Source organism: Bufo bufo, chromosome 1 (genome assembly GCF_905171765.1).
Source record: "Bufo bufo chromosome 1, aBufBuf1.1, whole genome shotgun sequence".
Classification (NCBI taxonomy): domain Eukaryota; kingdom Metazoa; phylum Chordata; class Amphibia; order Anura; family Bufonidae; genus Bufo; species Bufo bufo.
The window spans coordinates 227,233,662-227,245,655 of NC_053389.1; positions in this window are offsets into that span (position 1 = coordinate 227,233,662).

Here is an 11,994-nt window from a genome sequence, read left to right on the forward strand (position 1 = left end):
ATGATTTTGTCGTATCCTAATTAGGGTACAGAGCATACCCGGTTGCTCAATGCTCAAAATGTGACTGGGTTCGATAGAATAAGTCAAAGTTCATTGTGGCATATAGAACCTCCCTGCAGCAACTCCATTCTAGTCAGTGTAGTAGTAGTCACCAGCTAGAATGGAGGTGCTGTAAGGAAGACCTCCCTATAACAACTACCATCTGCCCAGAAATGATGAACCTCCCTTCAGCAACTCTGTTCTAGTCATTTCAGTAGCAAACCAGCTAGAATGGAGTTGCTGTATGGAGGATCTCCCTGTAGCAACTACCGCCTGCCCAGAATTGATGAACCTCCCTTCAGCAACTCTGTTCCAGTTGTTAGGGCAATCGGCCCTTCTCTATGATTGCCGGGGTCCAAATCAGACTGCAGAGTTTTATGTGCGCGCAGATAAAACCGACACAGACACAATAGCTGAATCAAGCAATCTGTTTATTGTTTCAAAACACACACTCCTTATAGCAAGTTTATTGGCCTTCATCCAAAGGCACAAGACAGCTTGCGTATCTTGTCAGCAAAATCAAATTCAAGAAAAGTTATTATACAAGGTCATGAAACTGAAATGTTGATTTCAGGGAACAGGACACAGATGCATGTGAGTGCCATGTCAAGACCACCAAGACTCTTTGTACTCAGAGACAAAATGGATTCCCATCTCTCACAATTCCCCCATTTTGAAATATCTGGGGACCGCAAGACTCACCTCAGTTACTTCAGACGGGCTAATCCCACCTGGCGGTGTAAATCCTGGATTCCCTGAAGGTGACGCTGTCATCCAGATTGTCTCAATAATCTCGATACTGTCCCTTTCTTGTACACATTTTATTGACACATACTAAAACAACTTTAATAATATATATTACTAAAACTATTATATCTACTTGTACTATTGCCTGTAGAATTCCCATGAACCAAACTCCAAGACCTTTGAACCAATTTGCAGGATTTAGGAATGAAAATGTGTCACCCCACCAATTATCATTCTTGATACTGTGTGCTTCTAGCCACTTCTCACGCATCTCCTTCATTTTCTCTATTCCTGCTCTTACCCAGAGATTACCTTGGGGGTCTATATAATGGCAACAGGCGGGACCTATTACCTGGCACATTCCTCCTTCCTTGGTAGTAAGATAATTCAAGACTAGGGTGTGCTGGTTGGTTACCACAATTAGCTGGGACTGAACATCATTGGTCTGGTTTAGCATTCCCAACACATCCCATATAATCTGTGGCCACCACCAACTTGTCCCACATCTGCATTATCATTGGATAGATAAACAGAGTACTAAGGAACTTGTTTGAAATACTCATCTCCACTACATGAGGTCTCCCATTAGGTCTGGGATTGTTATCTGCAGCTCTTCTATATAGTGTATGTTTAGGCACAGAATTTATGTTAAACTTATCATGTGACAGCATAAATGTGTCTGGAGTCAACCGGACAAGAGTACAGGCTCCAGGTGGAATCCACTTATATGCTGCCACTCCACAAGCAAAATAAAGATCACCAGGAAGAGTATAGTTATAAGTCAAATGATAGAGGAGAATATAGGTAGCCGCAGTGACTGCTATAGAATTAAAGTTGAGGCTATCACTTTCTGGCCTCCTGGTCGATAGGAAGTTTTTGCCGTTCATATCGGCTAGCTCTGACCACGGTACTGGAATGGCCAGATAAGGCATAGTCCTTGAACTCACAGGACTGTGAGTGCAGATCCAACAGTTTTTATATTTATCCACACCTGTCATGTTCTTCAACATGACCTGATGATGCTTGATAAGGGCATTGTCCCAGTCATTTTTCAGGTTCATATTCAGAGCTTGGATGCTCAGAAACAGAACTACCAGTACAAGGATCCGCATCTTCAGGACTCGGCACCTTCTTGCAGTGCGAGGCATGAATCCAGTTGGGTTTTCCCTCTACTTTCACCGCTGTGTGTGTAGTAAGTAAAACTTGGAAAGGACCATCAAATCTGTTTAAATTCTTTTTTTTATTAAGGACCATCAAATCTGGGATCCAGGCCTTTTCTCACTTGCCTCTTTATCACCACCCAGACTGTGAGTGCCTTCTACTGAGTCAGGATCTGGAAGTGAAGCAAACACTTGTTTATGCGTTTTCTTATAACCTTTTTTGTGAGGGCCTGCATATAACTAGTCAGACTATCATTATTCATATACAACTGTTGAGGGAAGTACAACCCTAGCTTCGGGGCACTGCCAAACAGTATCTCAAAGGGGGTCAATCCTGTCTTTCTGTTTGGTGTTGTCTCCTGCATGGCTTTCTGTATCTTTAGCTTCGATGTGCCATTCAGGTGCTCAACACGGCCGCTGATTTGGGGATGATAGGTCGTATGAAAGGCTTGGGTCACCCCTACTCCCTGCATGATCTCCCTCATAACTTCTGTAAAATAAGAACCTCTGTCTGACTCAATGACCTCAGGAACACCATACCTGCATATCAGTTCACTTACCAGTTTCTTTGCAATGTCCTTAGCACTTGCTTTTGCTATGGGAAAGGCTTCTGGCCATCCTGAAAAGAGATCAACACACACAAGAACAAATTCATATACACCTACCTTAGGCAGCTGTATATAATCTATCTGCACTCTCTGGAACGGGTAAAGTGGTCTGGGGGTGTGCTTGCTTGGAGTCTTCACCACCTGGCCGGGATTGTTCAATGCACAGTCCATACATCCTTGCACAAATCGAGCAGCTGTTGTGGAGAACCCTGGGGCAATCCACCCTACACTTACTATGGCACCTTTTGACAGATGCGTAGGCTCATGGGCCTCCTGTGCCATAGCTGGATACATGAGGCGGGGCAGACACACACTGTCCTTATTTCTCCACAGACCCTCACCATCAGGGCGAGCTCCTTGCTTAGTCCACAAGTCTTTTTCCTCAGGTGAGGCTTACTCAAAGAACTTGATTAGAATCTCTCTGGCCACTTCCACAGGTTTCAAGGCTTATTGGGGTGGCTTTGGCATTCAATGGTTGGAGTGAAGCTTGCTTGGCTGCCTTACCTGCCCGATCGTTGCCTCTTGCCTCTGTTGTGATGTGGTAAGTATGAGCCTTTACCTTTATGATAGCAACTTCTTCAGGTAATAACAAAGAGTTCATTAATTCAAACACAGAGTCTTTGTTCCTAATTCGCTGGCCTGCTCATGTCAAAAAGTCTCTGGCCCACCATATTGGTCCATAATCATGCGCAATACCAAAAGCATACCTGGAATCTGTGTAGATGTTCGCCTTCTTCCCCAGAGCCAATTTACACGCCTTAGTGAGTGCCTTCAGCTCTGCCTCCTGCGCAGACATGTGCGGAGAGAGTGGTTCAGCAACGGCTACCTCATGCTGTGTGACCACTGCATATCCAGTGTGGAACCTGCCATCCTCTCCCATGAACCTACTTCCATCTACAAAATACTCAAAATCAGGGTTATCAAGGGATTTCTCCTGTACATGATCAAAACCAGATGTTTCTTGTTGCATTAACTGCACACAGTCATGTGGATATTTTTACAAAAATTGACTAGTCCCACTACCCTCACCCATTTCTGAATATGTAATTGGTAACAAAGTGGCAGGATTCAGAGTAGTACACCTTTTAAAAGAAATATTGTCTGGCATGAGAAGGGCACATTGTAGCCTAAGTTGTCTGGCCATGGAAATGTGTTTTGGCTGTACCTGTGTAAGAATGCCCTGGATATCATGAGGAGTTAGTGTTAGACTATCCAGTCATTGTACAATCTCTGAAGCTTTTTCAATCATTGTCTGCAGTGCTGCCACCGCCCTGACACAAAAAGGAGCGCCTCTAGCGACCGGGTCAAGGCGGGCTGAAAAATATGCCACAGGGCGTTGACGGTCACAATGTTTTGGGTTAGGACAGCAGTGCTGTGGCCTTGCATCTCAGAACAGAACAAATTAAATTCTTCGTCATATTTTGGAATACCCAGGGCAGGTGCGGATAAAATACTCAGTTTGAGCGTATGAAAATTATTTACAGCTTCCTCAGTGAGATAAAAGGGCTCTGTGGACAGACAATCATATAATGGCTGCATCAACATAGAAGCATTTCTGATCCAGAGACGGCAATATGATACTAAACCTAGGAAAGACGCTAGCTAATAGGGCCACAAAAGTCATTTTAAGGACTAGTATAGGTGTGCTATCTATATGTGTGATACACAGAGGGGTGCGATATACTTATACTTTTATAATGAGTCAAAAACACATAGATCTATACAGTATAGTGATCACCTGGAAGTCAGGGGCCTAGAGGCTAGGGGCCTACCAGGGCCATTTATTATATAGGGTAAGGTTCCGGACGGGGTCGCTCTTATCAGGGCGGGTGGTCTGTGGTTAGGCTATCAGGGCCAGAATAGCACCCCCCTGTAGGGCAATATAAGGGACAGTTCTTTGCCCACGCTGTCCTTCAATACCACATCATCATCTAGCCCATTGATGTGCACCTGAACCCCCCGGTTTGTGGTAGGACATATGGTTTCTGATTTGGTGCCGCCGAGCACCTGATTTAGTGCCGCCGAGCACTTGTTATTGCCTACCACATCTATGCTTTTTGCTTAAAGGGGTTCTGCACTTTGTTTTAACTGATGATCTATCCTCTGGATAGATCATCAGCATCTGATCGGCAGGGGTCCGACACCCGGGACCGCCGCCGATCAGCTGTTTGAGAAGGCAGCGGCATTTCAGCAGCGCCGCGGCCTTCTCACTGTTTTCCGCTGGCCCAGTGACCTCACAACTAGTATCAACTAGCGTGGGCGGGGCTAAGCTCTGTTCACTTGAATGGAGCTTAGCCCCGTCCACGCTAGTTGATACTAGTCGTGACGTCACTGGGCCAGCTGTAAACAGTGAGAAGGCCGTGCCGCTGCTGGAGCGCCGCTTCCTTCTCAAACAGCTGATTGGCGGGGGTCCTGGGTGTCGGACCCCCGCCGATCAGATGCTGATGATCTATCCAGAGGATAGATCAGTTACAACAAAGTGCAGAACCCCTTTAACTTTAAAATTTTTATTTATTTTCATTTTGGAGGGATATCTTTTCCATTCACACGTCCGCAAAATGGGTCCGCATCCTTTCTGCAATTTTGCGGAACGGGTGCAGACCCATTCAAGTTCAATGGGGCCGGAATTTGCTGTCCGCATCCGCATTTGCGGATCCGCACCAGTGCTTCCGTTTCCGCAAAAAAATAGAACATGTCCTATTCTTGTCCGCAATTGCAGACAAGATTAGGCATTTTCTATTATAGTGCCGGCGATGTGCGGTCCACAAATTGCGGAATGCACATTGCCGTGTCCGTGTTTTGCGGATCCGCAAAATACTTACGGACGTGTAAATGGACCCCCATAGTAAAATTATTAAAGGTTACGTTTTATCTTCATGTATATTCTAATGGATTGTCTTCCTTGTACAATGTTATAATATACTTTCTATGTTAGAAAGTATATTATAGTGCATTTGTATTGTGCGGCAGTTGTGTGCAGTTTTGCTACGATATTGCAGGTATGTAGAGGGACAAGCGTCATTGGAACAAATAATTTCTACTGGTGTGATATACCAGTTGCCCCCTAAAAAAACTGATTGAAGCGGGGTCAGGGTGTTATATACCAATATACTTTCTTTATAGTGCATTTGGGTACTGTATAGTGCATTTGCGCATGCGCGTACGTGAAAATTATATTGCCGATATTTTGCATTGAAAAAAATTATAAATGGAGATCGCAAATTCTAATAATACATCTGGTATGTCACTGTCCATGTTGTGGGACTATTTGAGCACTTCTAGTAATTATTTCTTGGCTGCAAATATGAGCTGAAGGTTTTTCAGGTTCGCCTGCCATTAAAATGAATGGGACCCGCCGCGAACTTGCGGTTCGCGAACATTTGATCGCGATCGCATTCGCGAACCGTCCCGGCAGGTGTTCGTCCATCACTAGTCATTTGCTGCCAGCCCAGAAGAGGGGGAGTTGACCCATCCCAGGGGCCAGCTACAGGTTAAAAGGCTTGTGCCAGCAAGCGGGCGTGTCTTTTCTCTGAAGGAGGGTCACATCGTGCCATGTGTTTAGAGGGACCTGCAACGTGCTGACATCACTGCCTTCCATGTGACTACAGCAAAGGACTCATCCCAACCTAAAAGGTCTCATCCAGCTGGTAAACTGACTTTCGCTCTGTTTAATCCTGTTCTTACCATACCACCTGTATTTGTAACCTCAGACCACTGTATATATTATTTGTGTGTATAGTGTTATTTCTAGTGAGCCCTTAAGGCGATTAAATATATAATTTAATCTTGTGCTGTTCTTGTATCTCAATCACGAATCCCCACATCCGTGTTTCGGCCTAGTTATATGCTACCGCGGGTTGGTTTCTTACCCTATATAATCCCGTTAGCGGACCAGGCTTATATCAAACAAGAAACTGGTGGCAGTCTTCCCAGGCTGAGAACGTACTATTTCACTGGGGCAGTGAAAAGGCTCTCTGTGCCCGTGTGGACAGGAGGAATCTGTGAAAACTGTACCAAGACTGACCTTATCCGCTCCTCCAGGAGGGAGTAACGTCACGCCTTGGTAACCAGTGACCATACTATATCTCGTGAGCTTGACGTACTTGACGTCAGTCGGGGTATGGTATTCGTCACAGGATTGATGGGGGTCTGAAGGACAGTCACTGTTCACTTTCCGGAGATCATGCACCATATGGTAAGTTACTGGCTGCCCCTTCAGCCCCTTTTTCTTTACTGTAAACAAGGGAGTGTTTGCAGGGGACTGTCACAGATGTAGTAGGGAAGAACACCAAAAGACAACAAGAAGGAAGGGGAAAGACACTAGGCCTCACCGCTAGGGAAGGAAAAAGGTCACCACCTATAAAACCCTGCTCCTGGCCCTAACTCCTATCCGTATGGGCACCTCTCGATGGTAGAGATACCCATACACAGGAACCTAGAAAACCCTGGTGACCCTCAGATGCCCTAAAGATAATGACAGGACAGAGACCACCCATTCCTTCCCTGGTGAAGGAACTAGCGTCTCACTGAGGCCTAGTAAACAACCAGGGGGGAAGCGGGCGGTGGAATACAAAACACAACAAACAAAACACTTAACTTGAGAGGATGATAGATGAACAGGACACCAACAAGAACCACACTCCAGCTCTTCCAAGACCAAATGAAGCTATCCCAAGCAAGGAGTGATGGGTAAAGTCAGACTAAATAGGGTGAGGTAAAGGTCACATGATCCACACCTGAATAGGAGGTGTGGACATACCAGCAACACACAGACAAAGTGAAACCGAAAGAGGCTGTCAGATCACTAGTGCGTAGATAATCTTTCAGACCTTCTGAGACCTGTCACAGATGTGACAGGGACGTGGTTTTTATGAGGACCCCTGCTTAAAATCTTTTATCTGGCTGTCAATCGCAAATTCTTGGGCAGGACTAAGGGGATACTGCTTGACTCGAGGGGGTTGACAGCCGGGCTTAAGATGGACAATCACGGGGGCTACTGGTAATTTCTCAATATCTGTTTTGAAGGTTGCCCAAAGTTTCTGGGGTACTACCTTCAGAGCACTACAATCACCAGCATCCATACCACAATCAAGTTGATTGCTGGCTAGGGAAGCGATGAGTGGACACAGGATTTCTTCTGGGGTCCCAAAATCTACACGGGTGGTGCCATCTGGATAAAACTGTATATGGGCTCCTAGTGCTTGTAGTACATCAGTGCCCAAAAGAGGTTCAGGAAGAACCACCGTAGAATCTTTAATTTTCAATTTGACAGGCTCTGATTCTTGCATATACACCGTATCCCCAGTAAATCCCATTGTTGGGACTGACCAGGGATTCATTTGATCTTGCCTAAGAAATGACTAATCAACCACTGGTTTGGCTGCCCCGTGTTGATCAGGAATGGTACGTAATTGATCCCCACATTGGCAGCCTGAGCAAGCAGTGCCGGCACAGGGTTGCCACTGTCCTATGCTTGGGACCCGGCATTGTTCCGAAGGGGGAACATCCTCCTGTCTGCGAGGAGCACGACAGTTCCTTTTCATATGACCAGGTTTCACACAATTGTAACACTTGAAATCTGGGTTGCGGGGCCTGCGTTGGGGTTGACCAGCATACTTTACTGGAGCTGGGTTTTGTTTCTTCATATCTAGCTCCAGTCCTTTAGCATCAGAAATTAATTGGGGCAGCGGTGTAACCCGCCACTCTGGTTTACAGGCTTTCAATTTTGCCTGGAGGGTGGGTCAAAGAGCCTCCATAAAAGCAGATGTCAATAATTATTCACCCATAGTACCTGCTTAATCCCAGCCCATGTCAGTGCATATGTTCCTTAGATCTGCAACATACATTTCTACAGTCTCCTGTGGTCCTTGAATTACGTCCTACAGGCTCCTAGCCCTTTCGCTTTATTTTGAGCCCAGTCAGTAAACAGACGACAATATTCGGGCCCCTGACTCATGTGTCTTCTCCCAGTCATCTATAGTCATCGCTACTGGTCCTGCAGGTCTGACAACTCGCTCAAGGAGATAAGTGTCCACAAGCTGATATTGGGCTTCTCCCAACTTTAGTAACATTAAATCCTTCAAATCAGCCCATGCGGCATGTGGACTGGATCTGTTGCAGCATCCTAGCAGTAGGCATGGGTCTCATTAGGGGATGTGGCAGTCTGGTCAGGAGTCCTAACTGGTCCTTCGGTCTCGAGGGGTGATACTCTGTTGTAGTAGCAATAGAGTATGGCAATCCTCCTCCTGCCGCAGCAGCATCGGGCTGACCTGGCACACCATCCTGTACGTCAGCCGCTGGGGCAGTTGGCTGGGGAGTGGGAACAACCTGGGTTCTGGTTAGGAATGGATATAGTCCCACTCTCCCTTGGGGTGCCACAGACCCTACAAGCTTCAGCCCAGTCTGGGTTTTGGTTAACACAGACTCGGCATGCCCAGCCCTCTGGTCCATTACCAGAGGGTGGATGGCCGGACGCTGTCTTACGATTGGTAAGACTAACCCTCCTCCTCCCTGAGTCAGTCTGTCTTAGTCCCGTCTTTGTGTCATAGTAAAGTCGACCTTTTACACTACAGATTTCTATCCTTCTTTACACACCTGCTCTGCCACTCTACACCAGCTAGATTGAATGTGCTTTATGGAGGACTTGCCTTTTGCAACTACCGCCTGCCCAGAATCAATGAACCTCCCTTTAGCAACTCCATTCTAGTCTTTTCAGTAGCGAACCAGCTAGATTGGAGTTGCTGTACCGAGGACTACGTAGGGGTGGGCAATATAAACGATATAATCGCCATAAATTCGGGCAACGATATAGATTTTAGCTATATCGCCATATTGCGATAGATGACCACGGAGTGGTAGTAAATTGAAGAAGCTTCTCACTCACCGCTCCGTGGCCTACCGACTCTGCACCGCGTTGCACTGGCCAGGGCCTTGCATGCACACATCGTCAGCGCTCTTGCTGACGCTGTGTTTGACATCAGGTCCCTCCCAGTGCATGCTGGGAAGAAGACGTGGTCCGTCTCCTGCGGACTCCATCAGCCAGCTGCGCACCCTGCAGGAAAGGTAAGCATATTAGCAGGAGCCTGAATCTACCGGTGGGAGGATGGCGCTGGCTGGGGGACATGATGATGGTGGCAAACTGGCAATGGCATGGGCAGGGGCGTCGTTGGGTCAAAACATTCGGGGCTGGAGCCCTGGATGTTTTGTCCAGTGCCCCGAATGCAGGGCGCCTCCTAGCTAATTTATTCACTTCACTTGCCTCTGTGTAATCTCGAACAGGCGCACTGGCAGAGGCATCGTCTAGCGAAGTGCGCATGCGCCATCTTCCAGCGCACCTCGTTCGACGATGCCTCTGCCAGTGCGCCTGTGCGAGATTAAGGCGCTTCTCTGCAATTACAGAGGCAAGTGAAGAGAATAAATTAGTTAGGAGGCGGCGCAGGGAGGGGAGAGGATCTGTGGATGACACTTAGGGTGATCTGTGGATGACACTTATGGGGGATCTGTGGTGGATGACACTTATGGGGGATCTGTGGATGACACTTATGGGGGATCTGTGGATGACACTTATGGGGGATCTGTGGATGGCATTGTTATGGATGATCTGTGGAGTTGCCCAGACGGCTAGACCCTTCACTGTAGTTATTAACCCCATTCACTGAAGGGGGGACTGCTGAAAGGAGTTAATAACTACTGTGAAGGCCCCCCCCCCCCTTGGTGGTGATGAGGGCGTGGCTTCATGGGGTGGGGGCGTGGCTTCACGTGGGCTCGTGCCCCGGATCTCTTTAGACTCTAGCAACGCCCCTGGGCATGGGGCTGATGGCGATGGCTAGGGGACATGCATGATATGGCAATAGCATGGGGATGATGGCGCTGGCTGTGGGACATGATGATGGTGGCAATGGCATGGGGCCGATGGCGCTGGCTGGGGGACATGGATGATGGTGGCAATGGCATGGGGCTGATGGCGCTGGCTGTGGGACATGATGATGGTGGCAATGGCATGGGGCTGATGGCGCTGGCAGTGGGAGATGATGATGGTGGCAATGGCATGGGGATGATGGCGCTGGCTGGGGGCCATGGATGATGATGGCCATGTAATTTGTATACATACAGAAGAAAATAATATATTGCGATATATCGTTATATCGCACATGCTTCAAATTATATCGCGATATAGATTTTAGGCCTGATATAGAAATATTAATATTAGAAATCCACTCTAAAATGTCTTTGTGTAAGAACAGGCAAATCTCTCAACCGCAGTCAGACAAAGGTGTTACCATCTTGAGTTCTTCTGAGCAACTGCCCCTCCTCCACAGTCCGCTCACCTTTTATTTAGTCACCCGACCACTTACTTCATGTAACAAGGATGCAGGAAGTGATGACATAGGAAGATGAGAAAGTTGAGGTACTTGTCAAAGGACAGGGGAGGGCATCAACGTGGCTGGACAGTGCAATGCACACACCCCATCCCTGTATAAGGAAGGATGTCATGTCCATTGTCTGACCAGCCAGGTGGCCGCCCATCCCCCAGCACTGTCAGCATGGATCCCATTCAATACTGCTCAAAGTGACCAGTATCTAGTGAAGATCATTCTACTGGTTCTTATAGGTTTGAGACTATCTGCGAGACATTGCTACGGCTATTGTCAGTGTACGGTACGAGTATACCGACAAGGCAGATATGCATGTCTTAAAAGCAGATATGTATCCAGAAAGGGATAGCGAAGCCATATCAGAGGTATAATATGTATCTCTCGTTGTGCAGACTTTACTTCTCTAATGTGTATAGACATTTGAAGGGAAGAAGCCCAGTGCATTGCACTTAGTGCTCACAAACCGGCTACACACTGAGAACACGTCGCCAAGCCCATGTGAAGGTTTTCATACTGACGGTTTTACCACTGGTCCCGATTCAGCCCAAAGTACCCTCTGCTAGAGCGCTCTTCGGTTAAATCCGACACAGGGAGACAGGTGACAATCTATAAAAACACACACACATCCTAAGATAAAATGTCCGCATAATAAAATTTCCACAACAGGCCATATCGCCCAGCTCTATCTTCAAGTCCAAAAATATCAAAATGAAAAAGATTTTTTTTTTACAATGTGCTATTAAAGAGTACAACATGTCGCTCTAAGTCTAAGACATAATAAGGCTACGTGAAAAGAAAAGCAAAAAGTTATGGATCTAGGAAGGCAGGGAGGAAAAAACAAATAAAAAAGTGAAAAAGACTATATATATATATATATATATATATATATATATATATATATATATAAAATCAGGTAGGAAGGAAAAAACGAAAACGCAAAAACTAAACATTTGCTTTATATAAAATTCATGTTAACCAGAATAAAAAAGGATAAAATTATAAAATTCACATTACATGTAAATATATTTATAATTAATACCCATTAATAAACTGATAAATGTGCTT